Genomic DNA, 16100 nt, shown 5'->3' on the forward strand with positions numbered 1-16100 from the left:
TCAGTAACATTGTGGCAAAATGTGCTTTTTTTTTTTAACAAATTGTTTTTTATTTTTGCCTTGTTTGTTATACTGGTGACTGCCTGACAGCTCCCACAACTATAAAGTTGTACAAAAACTATATCAAAACAAGACATGTATTGACAAAACCGAAAAACTGACCACCAATGTCAGACCTTTTGGCTTGCCAAGGCTTGTTTATTTTCGTGTTTCCCATGATCCTGTTGAAACTTGTTTGCCTGATTTTCCATAAGAGTATTTTTGGAAATACTAGCATGCATCAACTCATTTTACTAAAGGATGCTTCAAAGCAATGGTACCTAAAATTCTACAGTAGTTTAGAAAAATGTTCTTTACCTAGTTACATTTTCTTTTAACAATTTATTTTGAAAGCAAAGAATCATTAATCTTGCTTTCAAGATTCTGCAAATATATGCATCTAATCAGAGAGTGTTATGGGAGCATTATACTTAGCCTCATATTGTTAAATTTTGGCAACGTGTTTACATTTTTATACTGGGACCACTGTCAGTAGTGCAGTTCAAGAGTGCTTAACCTATTAATAAAGGCTTTGCATTAATGAACCATAAATACATGTTTGAACAGCATTAACATATGAACACAAATATTACCTTAACTGCAGACAGTGCCCTTCCTTGATCCATAATGTACTGTAAACTGGCAGCCAAATGGTTTGTAATGCAGGGCGTTCAACCTACTTGTCCCAAGGACAATATAGACATGAACACTTGTTGTCCTTGACCCCAAACAAAATGTCCGGGCGTCAGGCTATTGGAATTTCACATGCCTGGTTTATAATACATGACATTCTGTAATCCTTTTATGAATGCCAGTCTCTAATTTCTTTACAATTAGTATAAATGCCAGTCTCTAATTTCTTAATAATTAGTGGCTTGTAATGCACACAGTCGCTGATTATAAAGAAAATACGTCAGAACTCGATTATCATAAGTTATTACAGTCAAGTACTAATGTCAAAATACCTGCTGCCACAGGCCAGCAACCATTGTGAAAGGCAGGTCTGGTCACGGAGAATAATTGAAGCGGCTGTTTAAAGCAACATTTTTTTTTCTTTCTTCTGCTCTATTTAAAGCTTACAATGACAAGCAGAGAGAACATGTTTTTTTTGCACTCATTAGCTAGTGAGAGAAAAGCTAGAATCTTTCTGCATGTTTCTACACATTCCGGGTTAGTGTAGCTTTTTTTTTTAAACTGACTTCTGTTGAACTGTTTCAAATATCTGTTTGCAGGTAATAACTATCAGGCTTTTTATGTGTTTAATTTTGCACCCGAGGTTTTATTTTTATTCTTCATGTTTGTAAATACTCCTCGGTGACTTGCGATATCCTTATAATGTATGACGGGGAGTACTTTATCCCTTATTTAAATAGAATGTGCCCAATCACTTCTGTAATACAAATTCCATTTTCTTCATAACATAGTATAGCTGCAGAATAGAATTTTTGATGCAGAGATGATCTGAACACATTCTATTTATAAAGCATTTACCGCCCGTTATAAGTATGGAGTACTCTCTAAACAAACATAATCTTACCTTGACACCTCTATTCAGCACACGTTCAGCTTTCAGTACACCCAAGGTTAAATTCTCCTGAGTCATGCTGCTTGGCTGTAAAATATGTGCATGCTGGTCCCAGAGAAAATAAGCCCCAAGCCAATCTAAACACTGCTGTCATGCTGCCTATAGTACTAAACAGTATAAGAGAAGTGTCAGGATTGGCTGGGTCAGGCAAATACGACGCTCTACCAGAAATATATCAATCAATCAAATCAATTTGTAGAGCGCAGCACTGTCAGCTCTGGGGTTATCTTGGCACTGGGGTGCGAGGTCTCCGTTGAAAACCCTGGTATTGAGTTTCTTTCTGAAGTGCTGTTTGAAAATGGAGGGGCAGGTTGTTCCAGGTTCTGGCGGCAATGTAGGAGCAGGAACGGCCACAACTGCAGCTGCAACGGATGGCGGGGGCTTGTATGAGCGCTAGGGCGGTGGAGCAAAGATGTCTGGCGGGTTGATGTAAGCTGGTCTTTGATCGTGTAAGGCTTTGTAGGCGTGCATGAGGATCTTGAACTGGCATCTCTTCTGGATGGGGAGCCAGGGGAGGTTTTTGAGGTGGGGGGAGGGGGGGAAGAGGGATGATGAGGGACCATTTGGAGAGGTCTAGGATGAGTCTGGCTCCAGCATTCTGTATGGTTTAGAGTCTTTTGTGGAGTTTGGTGGAGATGCCGGCGTAGAGTAGTCGAGGTGACTGGTGATGAGGACCTGGGTGACAATCTTTCTGGTATTGACTGTGATCCATCTGGAGATTCTGCGGAGCATGTGGAGGGCGAGGAAGCCGTAGAAGGCAGCTACGTTGATTTGTCCCTTCATTGTAAGTTGGGTGTGGAGGATGATGGCGAGGTTGCGTGTGTGGTCTGTTGGTGTGGGTCCAAGTTCAGATGCCCACCAGCTGTTGTCCCATATGGATGTATTTCTCCCAAAGACCTGCACTTCTGTCTTGCCGAAGTAGAATTTGGGATGAATAGCTCTCATCCAATGGTCATGGCATTCCGGAAGTTTGTTCTGGTGGTGGAAGGGTCTTCAGTGAGCGAGAGGATGAGTTGTGTGTCGTTAGTGTAGGATATGATGTTGAAACAGTGGGATCTGACGATGTCCACGAGGGGGGGGGGGTCATGTAAGTGTTGAACAAGGTGAGGCTGAGGGATGATACTTTGGGTATGCTGCAGATGATGTTCTTGCATTCAGTGGTAAAAGGAGGTAGACGGACACTTTGCATAAGTCCTGTAGGAAGGAAGCGATCCACTTGAGGGTGTTTCCCTGTATGCTGATGTTGTAGAGTCTGTTGATGAGGTTGTGGTGAGAAATGGTGTTGAATGCTGCCAAAAGGTCGAGGAGGATCAGGGCTGCTGTCTCCCCGTGGTCAAGGAGGGTTCTGATGTCATCTGTGCTGCCAGCAATGCGGTCTTTCAGCTGTGGTTGGCACAGAATCCTGATTGGTAGACATCAACCAAGTTGTTTTTTGCCAGGTATTGGGTAAGCTGTTGGTTGATGGCCATCTTGAGTACTTTAGCAGAGTAAGGGAGCAGAAAGATTGGGCTATAATTTTTTAGTTTGCTGGGATCGGAGGAGTGTTTCTTTAGGAGGGGTCTGATCTCTGCATGTTTCCATCTATCCAGGAAGGCTGCTGTGGTGATGGAGGTGTTGCAGATGCTGGTGAGTTCTGTGCTGATTTGATTGGTGCTGAGGTTGAAAAAATGATGGGGGCATGGGTCAGTAGGTGCTCTGGAGTAGCTGGACAACATTATGCCCGGGGTGATCTGTGTGGTGAGCGGGGTCCATGCAGTGATCTTTCAGCTGGTGTGCGTTGGTTGGCAGAGGCTATTAAGGTTGAGATCTGTGGGTTGGGGGTCAAAGTTGTTGTAGATGGTGGCAATCTTGCTGTGGAAATAGTCAGAGAAGGTGTTGCAAAGTTCTTGGGAAGGGTGGGTTGAATTCCATGTGGCTTCTGGGTTGGATTATTCCTTGACTGTTTTGAATAGTTCTTTCATTTGTTTGGCCACTGTTTCGATGCGGGCTGAGAGGGCTGTTGTCTTGGCTTCCTTAATGAGCAGGTGGTTCTTGAGGGCTGCTTTGTGGGCAGCTATGTCGGAGGGGTTCTTGGTGGAGCACCATTGTTTCTCTAGTTAGTAGCAGTTGCACTTGGAGGTTCTGAACCCTGGTATGTACCAGCTGGCTTCTCTTGAGTTTTTGGTGGATCTTTCCAGCTTCATCAAGGCGGCTCTGCCTGTACATTCTGTGATCCAGGTGCAGACGTTCTGGACGGCCTGCTCTAGGTCTGATGAAGCTTCAGGTTGGGTGGTGCCAAGGGCTTGAGTCCATTATGTCTCTGTTACCTTGCCCAGCTGCGGTAGGTGGAGCCGTGGTGTTTGGTGATGATAAGTTGTGCACTGGAGATAGTGAAGTGAACAATGGTGTGGTCGGACCAAGTGAGTTCTGTGACCTGGCTGTGTTTGACTCTGTCGCTGGAGGTGAAGAGAGGGTTGAGCGTTTGTCCAGCTTTGTGCATGAGTCAGTGACCAGTTGGGTGAGGCCATTGTTGTTCATGTTCTCAGGAGAGTGGTGGAGTTGGCGTTGTCTGGGTTGTTGATGTGAAAAGTGAGGTCACTGAGTAGGATGTAGTGATTGGAGTTGATAACTAGAAAGGTGATGAAGTTGGAGATGGCATCGCAGAAGGCAGGTCGAGGTGCTGGGTGTCTGTTTACTAGGGTGCCTCTTACTGTTTTGTTGACATCAGATTGTAGTTGGAAGTTGAGGTTTTCAATGAGTGGTGTGGGTTCATTGTCAGTGTCGATGCATTGGATGTTTCCTTGAAGAGGGTGGTCTTCTGTGCTGGTGTGGTGCGGGATCCTGTGTGGATTGGCAGTCTTGTGTTGCAGGAGAAGCAGAGGTGTAGGCAGGTAAAGGGTCCTTTGATTGTACAAGGGGAGTAGGTGCAGCAGTTGGTGTTGTGGCATCTGGGATCAGCGGCCAGGTGCTCCTCAGCGGTGTAGCGGTGGGTGGTTTGAGGGCCATGGTTCCTGGAGCTAGGCGCAGTCCAGGTGCAGACATGCGCCGACAGGTTTGACTTTGGCGTGCCGGCAGCATACCTGGTACACATGTTCTCTGCATGGCCGCACTTAGGCCTCCATTAAGTAGGTCCTGCGACGAGACAAGGGCGTTTGGTGGCAGGAGGTGGAAGGAAGTACTGGTAAACGGGTGGGAAGCGAGGCAGCAAAAGAGCAGAATCAAGCAGAGGAGACAAAAAGCAAACGGGCAAAAAATAAGTAGAAAGGCAAAACCGAGAGCTCAAAAGGGCTAAACAGAGGGCAAGAAATAAGCAGGAAAAGGCAAAAGAGGGCAAAAAGCAAACAGAAAAAGACAAAACAGAGGGCAAAAAGCAAGCAGAAAAAGGCAAAACAGAGGGCAAAAAAGCAAGCAGAAAGGCACACCATAGGGCTAAAAACGAAGAGAAAAGCAAAACAGAGAGCAGAAAAGGGCAAAAAGGGGCAAAAAACGAGCTGGAATGCAAAACAGAACAGAAAAGGGCAAAACAGAGGGCAAAAAACGAGCAGAAAAAGGTTAAACAACAAGAGACAAAGGCAGTAAAAGTGTAATGCATGGAGAAAGGACTGTGGGCAAGCTGGTCAGGGGACCTGTTGCAGGGGGAACTGGCACAACGACATGCTTTTCCAGCTCCCTCGCAGCATTAGTACTGGAAGACTAAACTGCACATTTGTTGGGTTGGCCCAGTGTTTAATTTGAGCTCGTGGTTTCCATTGCGGGGCTCCCGGACTTACTTTTGAGGGCTGGCACGCACGTATGTTTCTGCCTCAAGCATTTACTTGAGTAAAAGACACACATGGGAAAGACAGAGAAAGGGAACAACAAAAAAGCTTCACTAAGGGAAAAAGCAGAAAGCTGTAAGAGTGATCTAAAGGGGCAGAGAGTGGCTGTAAATGGATTAAAAAGGTTTGAAATGGCTTCAGAATTAAACTGCCTCAGTTTTCCGTGCTTGCACATTTAATTACAGTAGCCACGTGTTTCAAAGGAGAGCTTTGGGCACCAGCACGTTTTTATTTACAAATTAAGCAATGTGCTGGTCACATTGAAAACACCAGCCAATCTGACATGAGCAGTTCTGTTAACACTGCCGCAGCTGGTCCTGGTCGGCCCAATGAATCAGAGGAAGAGACAGCCCTGTAGCCCCGCCCCTATTAGAAAAAAATGTACTGACGTTACGAGATAAGTATTTAGCAGAGGAAATATGTTAATAATGAGTCTGTCTCAGGTGTGGGACTTCCTTTTAGAGGGAAAACACCCACAAGCCTCTATAGAGGAACCGCTCTGTGCATTGCACTGTACGAGAAGGCCAGCTTGCATTTGCAGACACCCAGGTTCAAAACTTTTTGCAATATGGAGCAAAGTCAGAAGTTGCCTACAAATAGGTCGGAAGCTCCTTTGCCTAGGTGGGTGCATGTCCTGCTCTGAGAGGATCGCCTGCCTCTTTCTAGGTACTTTTGATAGGTAACTACTGAGTTTGTGGTACAGTGGCAAGTCTGTCCTACAGCTTGATGAAGGTTGTACTATGTTTCATATTTCTTGCTTGTTAACTGAGAGTCAATGATGTTGCCTCCAGTGTTATTGAGAGAAAATGAACTGCATGAAGTTGCAAGTGCTGCACTCCTATGGTTTTTGAAGTGGAAGACCAAAGTAAATGCCATTGACATAGTCATGCCTCAGTAAGACCTTGCCAGGCACTAGATGCACCCCTGAGGCATATAAAGGTCAGGGAGGAGTCATACAGACTGTGCTGGCTCCACTGCCAGCAACATGAACAAATGTATGAGGACCCCATGTTTTTCACGACATAGGCTGAATTTCGGTTTGGGCAACAGTCAAAGATGAGGGACTGATACAGACATATTTCTAATAATCAGAATTTCTATCATAAATGTATTCAAACTGAGGAAGTCGACATGCCTGCATCCAAGTCAGTGCAGCAATTGATGAAAGAAGCAGAGGATATCTTCAGATTCAATGTTTTTCAACTCTGGGATGTATTCAAAGCCCCAGGATCAGATGAGCGAAAACAGAGGCAGGACATGAATCTTGAAAATAAACAGGGGCCTTGCAGCGTCCTGTTGAACACCATGGGTAATCTTGGAGAAGTAATTGGAAAACATTGGGCTTGAGTCACAATCATCCCCTGACACATCCACCAAAATACCGACCATTTACAAAAACATGTTTTCCAGTTTACCCATCAGTGTTGAGTGATACTGGGATTTCATAAGACCAGGGGACTAGCACTGTAAAACAGCCCGCAGAGATAATCATTGATACTGAGTAGGAGCAATTCTGCTTTTCTACCCAGCATGAATCCAGACTGAAACTGATCCTGAATGTTATCTGACTTGACAAAGGACTGGACTTGGGAGGTCAAAGCATCCTTCAAATATTTTGAGAACTGCAAATTTGAAATAGGAATTTTAAAAAATCGCAGCTACATTCTATGTTCACATAAAACCCATAACCCTTAAAATTGCTCCGTTTCTGCATTACACATTAGCCTGTGCCCCCCTCTGCAATTGATTCCTCTGTTAAAACAGGGTAGTAAGACTTATGTATAGCACATAACATTGTAGCAGCACAGGCCTCCCTTTTTCTACAAGCATGGGTCCTGCAACAAGAGAAATAGGTGGCAAGGGGTACCTTAAATTGGCTTCCAGCAGGATCTGCCTCCCTTGGAAGAGTGTCCCATTCCAGTCCAACTAGTTAGGAAGTCCACAACAGTAGCAAGGTCTGGACCTAGGCTACTAATTTGACTTCCGAGTTGCTTTTGACAGAATTAAAGAATTTACTAGAGGAACAATTTGGATTAATATGAAATCCATAGGATTTGAGGCCAATTTGTTAAGTCTTATAACGTACTTGCATGTCAATAGCACATAGATGGGCTCAAGCGGTCAGTCTTGCCTGAAGGCCTTTCTCTCTTACATCTCAGTAGGCAACGTCTGGATTCTGCTAGATAATTTCACTGCTGTCCATTATACCAACAAACATTGTGATTTGGGGATTGGGGGCCCTATTTTAAGAGGCGTTTCAGCTACAAATGTGGGCGCAGCACCTGGGAGTTGTCCTAGTAGTGTCAATACTTGTAGGTTCCCTCAGTGTGAGAGTAGATGCTCTTAGTCGTATTGCACTGTAGGGTTATGAGTTTGAGCTAAATCCTAAAGTGGCGGAGACAAAATTCTACAGATTGAGGTTTTCATTCACTGATCTCTTTGCCACCGCCTGGATTAGGGAGTGTACTCCGTTTTGTGTCATATGCGTCCCTCAATATGAATCCCTGAGGGATACCTTAAGGTTCGGGGCCTAATGTATTCATTCCTGCCGATCCTGCATCTATTCAAAGTGTGGTAGTGCAGTGCAGGGACTGAGTATGATCACTCCAGACTGGGCAAAGAGGAACTGGAAAACTACTTTTTGACAGGCAGCATTTGCACTCCTCCTGCTCAGTGAGAACCTGCTGTCACAGCAGGATGGTCAGTTCCTTCAACCTAATTGCCAGAGATTGTGGCTGCTCGCTTTGCAATTTAGGGGTGCCAGCTAGATTCCTTTTGCCTTCATGATAAGTTTGCCGACATCCTCTTGATGGCAAGGAAGCCTGCCACCAAATTCATCTTAATTGGCTTCTAGAGAAGAGCAAGTTGGAAGATGTTAATCTAACCTGTCTGATGTATTGAAGCCTTCATTGTCCCACGTCCTTCAGGGTCTAACATTCACAGCAGATAAAGACTACCTGGCTGCTCAGTCCTGACTAACCTTCTCTGTTTAAGTTGTCACTAATGGCGTGGTTTCTAAAAAATATGTGGTTTAGTAGTTCCCTCTCATTCTGCTTATTGTTCCTCCGTAGGATTTGAACCTTATTTTGACTTTCTTGATGGCATCTTCAAGCCAATTCACTTTTTGAAGCATTTATTTATTTGATTTCTGTGCAAAAGAGACAAACACTGGATTTTTACCATAAGCCTACTCTCAAAAATATGGGTTCACACGTTTTTCACACTGGTGTACATATTTGAAGTAATCTGCAACAGCCAACCAGAAGCTCTGTTTAACCCACCACTTTTATTGTTTCCAAACACTCATATAGTGCCAACCACGGTATTGCTCGTGCTGTTTAGTTGCACATTTGTAAATTCATGTTTATTTATTTTCAATATGTTACCTCTGATGGAGGACCTTATGGGCCTGAAATGCGTTGGGTACGTTCTGTATTACTATCACCATGAAATACTATTTAAATGATTTGAATTGATCATTTATAAATCGAATACGAGACTGTATGTTTTCGAATTCCATATATTCTGGAGAATGTTTTTGAATATCTTTACAGAATCACAAAGTACACCTTAAAAGAATGTTATTGCGAAAATATCTTGAATGGCAGGGTTATTGGACACCAATAATACGAGCTGTGGAGGGTGAAGCTATGGTTTGTGTGCCCTTGGACTGTTCTCACACTTGAGGGTAGCTATACCAGAGGTCTTTAACCAGTAGCTACTGGTAGCTCACCAGCTTCCTGGAAGTAGCATGTTGAAGCCCAGCCCAGTAGGTCAGAGCGAGGGTCCGGGTACATTGAAGGAGATAGTGATGCTCATTTTCAGATGCTTGGAGTCTGAGCCAGCCAAACCAATGGCAGGTCTCCACATTAACCCAAACACATACTGTGACAGCTCTCTGCTGTGGGACAACCTGCAACCTGACCACATGTCTTTCCTTGCAAACCTTCAAAGTCGGATAGAGATTGGTCATGTTGCACGCCTTGTTCTTTCAATCAAGGTGTGTGAATTCAAACTTGCTATGAAAGAATGACAGAAGGTGAAAGAGCAGATTTGCTTTAGTTCAGGGCTGCATAGAGTTATTCGTCATCAGTAATCCTACATGGGAAGGTCAGAATTGGAATCTTATTGGGCAGTCTTTAGAGATGTGCAAAATTTACTTAACTTACTTTTGTACGTAAATGTACACATAATTGGTGTAACGCAAAACCACCATTTAGGCCCATACTTATACTTGGTTTGTGCTGAATTGGCGTCATTTTTTACGCTAATTCAGCGCAAACCTAACTCCTAATTTATACTTTGGCGCTAGACACGTCTAGCACCAAGTAATGGAGTTTACGTCGTTTTCTGGAGGGGAAAACCTACCTTGTGTCAATGAGATGCAAGGTAGGCATTCCTGTCCAGAAAAAGATGATATGGCCTTTGCGCCATATTTATCCCCCTGTGCTAAAATCCAGCACTGGGGATGCAGGCCTTAAATAATGGTGCTAAGCTTCCTTAGCGCCATTATTTAACACCTGGGTCTGGGCAGGCATAAGGGGGCCTGTAGGCAGATTTCCATGGTCAAAGACCATGGAAATTGCCCAAAGGTGCCCTTCCCTGTCCCCAGGGACACCCCACCCACCCCAGGATGTCACCTAGGGATGGGGGACCCATCCAAGGTAAGTCCGGGTGGGTATTTTGTTTTTCCCCACAACACCGCTCGGGGGCCCTGACTTGGGGCCTTCTGCACAGCGCTGGCCCCAATGGCCATGCCCAGAATACATTTGTCCCGTGGGCATGGCCTTTGGGGTGGTGGACATGGCTCCTGTCTTTACTAAGACAGGAGTCATGGCCATGGAGCTTGTGTGCCAGAAAATGGTGCTACACTGCCTAGAGGCAATTTGGTTGCCTCTAAACAGTGTAGCGCCATAATTTGATGCACAAGCCCGGGTTCCCCCTACACCTCCCCGGTCCTGTGAGCATCCTTGTAAAGGACGCGAACAGCTTTAGCGCCAGCTAGTGCCGTTCCATAAATGTGGCACCCGGCCGGCGTCATGGAATGGTGCTAGCCTTTTTTACGCATACCTGCACTAATGCAGGTTTGCGTCAAAAAGTATAAATCTGCCCCTCAATGCTATATTGAAGCAAAAATATGTGCAGCAATGTTTGATGCAAGGGAACAATTTGCACAAATAAGTGCAAAAAACATAGCTTTCACAAACAACTGCTGCTCCCATCTGGCTGTTTACATTTATCCAGTGTTCCAGCGAGATGTTGTTATGAGATGTAACATAATGCTGTACTTTTTAATGCTGTCACAAGCAAATTATGACAGTTTAATTTGAATTGCACCCAAACCTAGTCATATTGTAGCAGTGATAATTCTTGAGTAACTGGGGGTGACATTTGTTGATCATTGAAAAGGTTAGAGGTATCTGAGCTATACTCTTATCATATTGCTTTGTTCTTGGACAGAGTACCCACCAAGGCAGCACGCCTAATAAGGATCACTTTTAAGAAGCGTTTGATACACACTGGAGTTCAACATGGAACATTTTATTTTTGTTGTTCAAAAGATTCCTGAATTTTGCCACCAGGCGGCTGAAAAGGGTAGCCATGGATTCAGTTCTAACGTTTTATGTATTAGTTTCCAAGACTTTCCCTTTGTATTTGCTATGGGGCTGGCTAGTTTGTTTAACATAGATTGTATATGTAGACTGGCAAGGTTCCCAGTGTGATATTCGATAAGGGTAGCTCGAAGTCCACCAAGAGTGGTCTGTGTTTTGATGGTCTCAAAAGGTCTGCCAGTCATGATGAATGGTGTGCCTGATATTAAGAATCTATGTCGATCTAAGGAATTGAGGTATTAGTTGAGGGGCTAGGTATCCACCTCAGGTAATAACTACAATCCTTGTTAGGGTAAACCAATAAAGTCACTAAATTAGACTGAGCTCAACACCCTAACAGCTATGGAACATAACAGGCAGGCTTAACTAGAGGCAATGTATAAAGAATGTATGCAATGCTAAAAATATTAAAGTCGAAATGCAAAACAATAAAAATCCCAAAATGAATTAGAAAGGTAGAGTAAAATGTAATAAACACAAAAACACAATGACACCACAATGACAAAGTTCCACTAAGGGAAACTAGAGCTATGAATTTTTTAAGTTTTAAGTGAAAAGAGAACTAAGAAACCCAATGTGACAATGATCGCAGTACACCAGGAACTAGGTGCAAATTGATGCTGACTTCAATGGAGCATAGGTCCGATACACTAACCAGGTTTGTCCGGTCAAAGATTTTAGTCCTTCAATTCCCAATCCACCACAGGAGTACAGTTCTTAAGCCCAGCAGGACCCTAGAGGAGGCATATAGAGACTCACAGGGTGGCGGACAGAGACCCACAGAACAGTCCTGGTCCAGTTGCCACAGGTAAGCTGGTCACTTGTCGGAAAAGGCCTCTTGTAGCTTGTTGTGTGCCTGTAGCTTTAATAGGAGGTCAGCCTTCTGAACCTTGGAATCCACTGCTTTGACCTGGGTAAAAGAGGAAATGCAGGTTTTCCCTGCTCTTCTCAGGTCTCAGACAACAGGTTCAGTTCTCTTTAGATTTTTCACAGGTTCAGGAGTATTCTGAAATGTGTGTCCGGAGATGCCACATCTAAGCCTGGCACAAGCTAGTGGGTGGGAATGACCCTTGGGCACACCATAACCAATGGGGTGAAGATTCCCAGGGCTAACTGTGCCCACTTTGTCCATTTTCAAAGATGGTGGCGGTCTTCGGTCACACTAAACTTTCGCTCTGAGGACTGAGGGTGTGTGTAAGGACTATGATAATCCTAGTGTCCTCCCACATCTAATACCAAACTTCAGTTTAAGTTGGTCTCTGTACCCCTATGAAACCTAGAAAAAAGAGGTCTGGTAGAAAAAAGCAGGATCCATCAGCAACCAGACAGTGGATACACAAGAATTATTTTGTTTTTTGGCTCTTACCCTTTGAAGTGCATCTCAAGTGTGATATGTAAAACACTCCAATAGGATTTGGCACTTTGATGTCAACAAGTGTTTGGGGTTGAGCTGGCTGGAGGGGCAAAAGAAGGGTGCAGGCCTGAGTGCTAGCTACAGCTGCTTGTGACAGAGAAGGCCTTTTTAAGTTAATCAGGTTCCTGAGCCCAGCCACAGGCCATCCTGTCAAGGGCACCCGCACCTGCTCCTTACACTGAAGACCTTTTGTCTCTGTTCTGGGAGCAAGCTCACACCTATTCACATTTCCTCTTCCTTAATAGGTTCTACAAACTCGATTTCACCATTGAATTGGATTTGAAATAACTATTAAAAAGAGTCATTGAATAATATTCCTAGCTGCTTAAATTCTGAAATTAGCATTATAAATGAATAAAACCCAATGCTTTTCTAAAGAACAGCTACCACTATTCCCCTCAGAGTCTGGAAAGGTTGTTTATATGGGACTCTGACTATTATATAACAGGTAGGCTCTAGGGCCATCAGACAGATCGAACTTGGCACTTGAGTTTAGCAGAGTACCCATGCAGCACTTCCATTACATGGCCCACGCTCTTACAAAAAGCCTCCATACTTGATGCCCATCAACCTGGAGCTGCTGCAGAATACATTAGTGATCCATGGACCCCCTTTTGCCTCTGTAGTCTCCCCAGGAATTACATCTTGTAAATTGGAGACGTGTCAAAACTTAAGGAAGTGGGCTGCTTGACTTTCAGGACAAGGCCATGTGTGCTTACTGTGCCGCAGCATAAGAGTGAGATCCGATGAAAAGCCGGAAAAGCAGAGACACTGATGGCAATCCAAAGTGACACAAACAAGCTCCAAGCCTAAAGTATGGGAAGAAATAATGATTGCCTGAAAGAAAAACACAGCTGCAGTAATTAGCAGCCTGTCATGAAGGAACATGGACCAACTGTAGGTCTACTGACAAAGAGAAAGTTAGATGAACAGATGGCAATGAGAGACAGCATCCTCTTTCCTGGGAAGAAGCAAAAATCTCAGCTTTAAGACCACGCTGGCTAGCAGACTCCATGTGCACAGTCTTTTTTAACAGCACACAAGGCGTGACAACACAGCGTATGGTGAACATATAAAAGGCCTAAGCCTGCTGAAAACACTTTGTGTCACGAGAATGGACTTTGACAGGATGTGACATTGGGAAGGAGGAAGTGAAAGTGAAGAACATCCCACCTCTCAACATCCAACAAAACAAACCAATACTGGCTTGTCAGGGGATTGACTTGAGATGCAGGGCCGGCCTTTAGCGTGGGGGAGCTGGGCGCCACCCAGGGGGACAGACCTTTAGAGGTTTCTAGGAGTTGCCTGCAGCACGGTTCTTCTGACCTAGTTCCAAAGAAAGTGCATTTAAACACTGTGTCTGCATTTTGACTGATTTAATTCTCTGGCTCTCCTTTATTTTTGGTCTTCTCACCTTTTTCCTATTACCTTCATTTTTTTCCACCCACAGACAGATAAAAAGGATGAATGGGAGGGACACCGAATTTGGTTTCACCCAGGACACTCTCTAAGCAAAGACCATCTCTGATCAGACGGGTTGAACCTTGAGCATGTAGCTTAATAACACAACAGAACAGGAAGATATGTGACCATTTTAAGGCTCTGTGTTGAATCATGGATTGAACAAACTAGCATCAAGCCCATGACAGATTCACAGTCAGGTAGGAGGCAGTGGAGATGAACAATACCCTCCTCAGTACTAGGCAGAGAAATGACAGAGTGAACCAGGAAGGGATCTTACTGCACTGAATAGGAGTGTGGTCACCCCGGAAGTGGACCTCCTGGTCCACGAGCATGCAGGAGAAAGGATGAGGTGCCTACTTCCTTATCATTGATCCAGAAGCACTCCAAGTTGAAAGGAGAGCAGCAATGGTGCCTTGTTGAAGCTACATGCAGTCAATGTAAAAACAAGATGTGAACCCACAATCTTACAATGGAGATCTACTGCCTGGCAGCAATTAAATGGAAACGTAAATAATAATCTCAACTTGGGGTGGGAACACCTTTGTAAACCCCTAAAAGTGGTGGCTGTTGGTGATCTCACCTCATTAGAGCCTTGTCGGCCAGAAGGTATTCAGCCTCGGGGAAGCACTGAGAGTCAATTGTGAGGAAGAGCAGTAGCTGCCAGCTCATGCTAAGACTATGATTGTTGGCAGCAGGCATGAGAAACACAACATGAGTCCCAGGAGTGCCCCTTATACCTACTAAGCTAAAGTCACAATCCTGGGCTGAGGGTCGCGTGGATTTTAGACATAGTGTAAGACCGTGATTTACAAAGACTTTGTGTGCTGAATTCTGCAGCACTGGTACAAAGGGGAAATAGACTAAAAGGATAGTTTTTGCACTGAAAGGATCATGACCACATTGCTGGCAATGTGGCGCCATGGTGCTACGTTGTCCAAAGTGTGCCAGCGCTAGGAGAGAACAGAACTGCACCATGTCTATAAAAATATAGTGCTGTTCTGCTTGCTCTGTCTTTCACACAGCACAGCAAATTCACCTGCTGCATTGCTTTGCATGAAATGTTAGTAAATATGCTCCTACGAGACATAAACGTGTGCTAGAACCAAGGTAAGAAACAAAAGGCATCTTGCGTGGCTGGCCGTGGTTGGTGGGTAAGAATAACAAGACTTCTGAAAGCTGTTGACCTGCCTCACAAAAGTGATCTGGTGTTATTTTAATCATTTGTTGTGTTTGTGCATGCATCATTTTGTGATACACTCATCATATTAGTTAGTGACTGTATTGTTCCTATTTATGGCATCTCAAGGAACTATTTCGCCACCACCTTTATTTTTAGCTAAGCCTGGGCCACCTGCCGTGCCCTGGGAAGATTGGGTGGAAATGTTAGAGAATTATATTATAGCTTCAGATGGTCAAAATGTTTCTTCAATACGTAAAAAAGCCATATTGTTGAGTGCACTGGGTTCTGAGGGTCAACTTATTTTTTAATATTTACCCACTGTGTTGGGCAACCAATGGATGATGTTTTCAAAGGAGCCATTAAAAGGTTAGAGGATAATGCTAGAAGTCAACTTAGTAATGGCTAGATATAAATTTTACACACAACCTCAGCATCACCATGAAACAATTGATGAATCTGTAGCGAGATTAAGAGAGTTATCCGTTAAATGTCGGTTTGGGACTAACGGAAGAGTTGATATGTGATCAACTTATTGTGCAGTGTTGTGATAGGAAAATTGAAAAGAGGTTTTGGGCAGCGAAAGATCCTATGTTGAAAGATGCCATTGAAATGGTGAAAATTGTTGAGGAATCACAGCAGTGTGGAAAAGAATTAGAAAAAAGAGATAAGACAAGTGATGTGATGGCTATATTCAGTGACAGTCCAAATATGGAACAAGAAGTTAATGTGGTATCCAGGAAACTGGGAAACACTGCATCTATTTCAAAGACTAAAGGAAGAGAATGTACTCTCTGTGGGAGCATGTATTACTTGGCTGATTCAAAGAAATGTTTTGCAACAAACAAAGAGTGTAGGAAGTGTGATCACAGAAATGTGTAGGGAAAACAGTCAAATTAACAAGGATTTTAAACCTAGCGTAAACATTGTAGATGATATGTCTTGTGATGATAGAATTTTGGTCATTAATTAGGGAGAGCTACTGACAGCAACAGGAAAGGAATGGAGGACC

The sequence above is a fragment of the Pleurodeles waltl genome, chromosome 1_2, assembly GCF_031143425.1.
Source record: "Pleurodeles waltl isolate 20211129_DDA chromosome 1_2, aPleWal1.hap1.20221129, whole genome shotgun sequence".
In the NCBI taxonomy this organism is placed as follows: Eukaryota; Metazoa; Chordata; class Amphibia; order Caudata; family Salamandridae; genus Pleurodeles; species Pleurodeles waltl.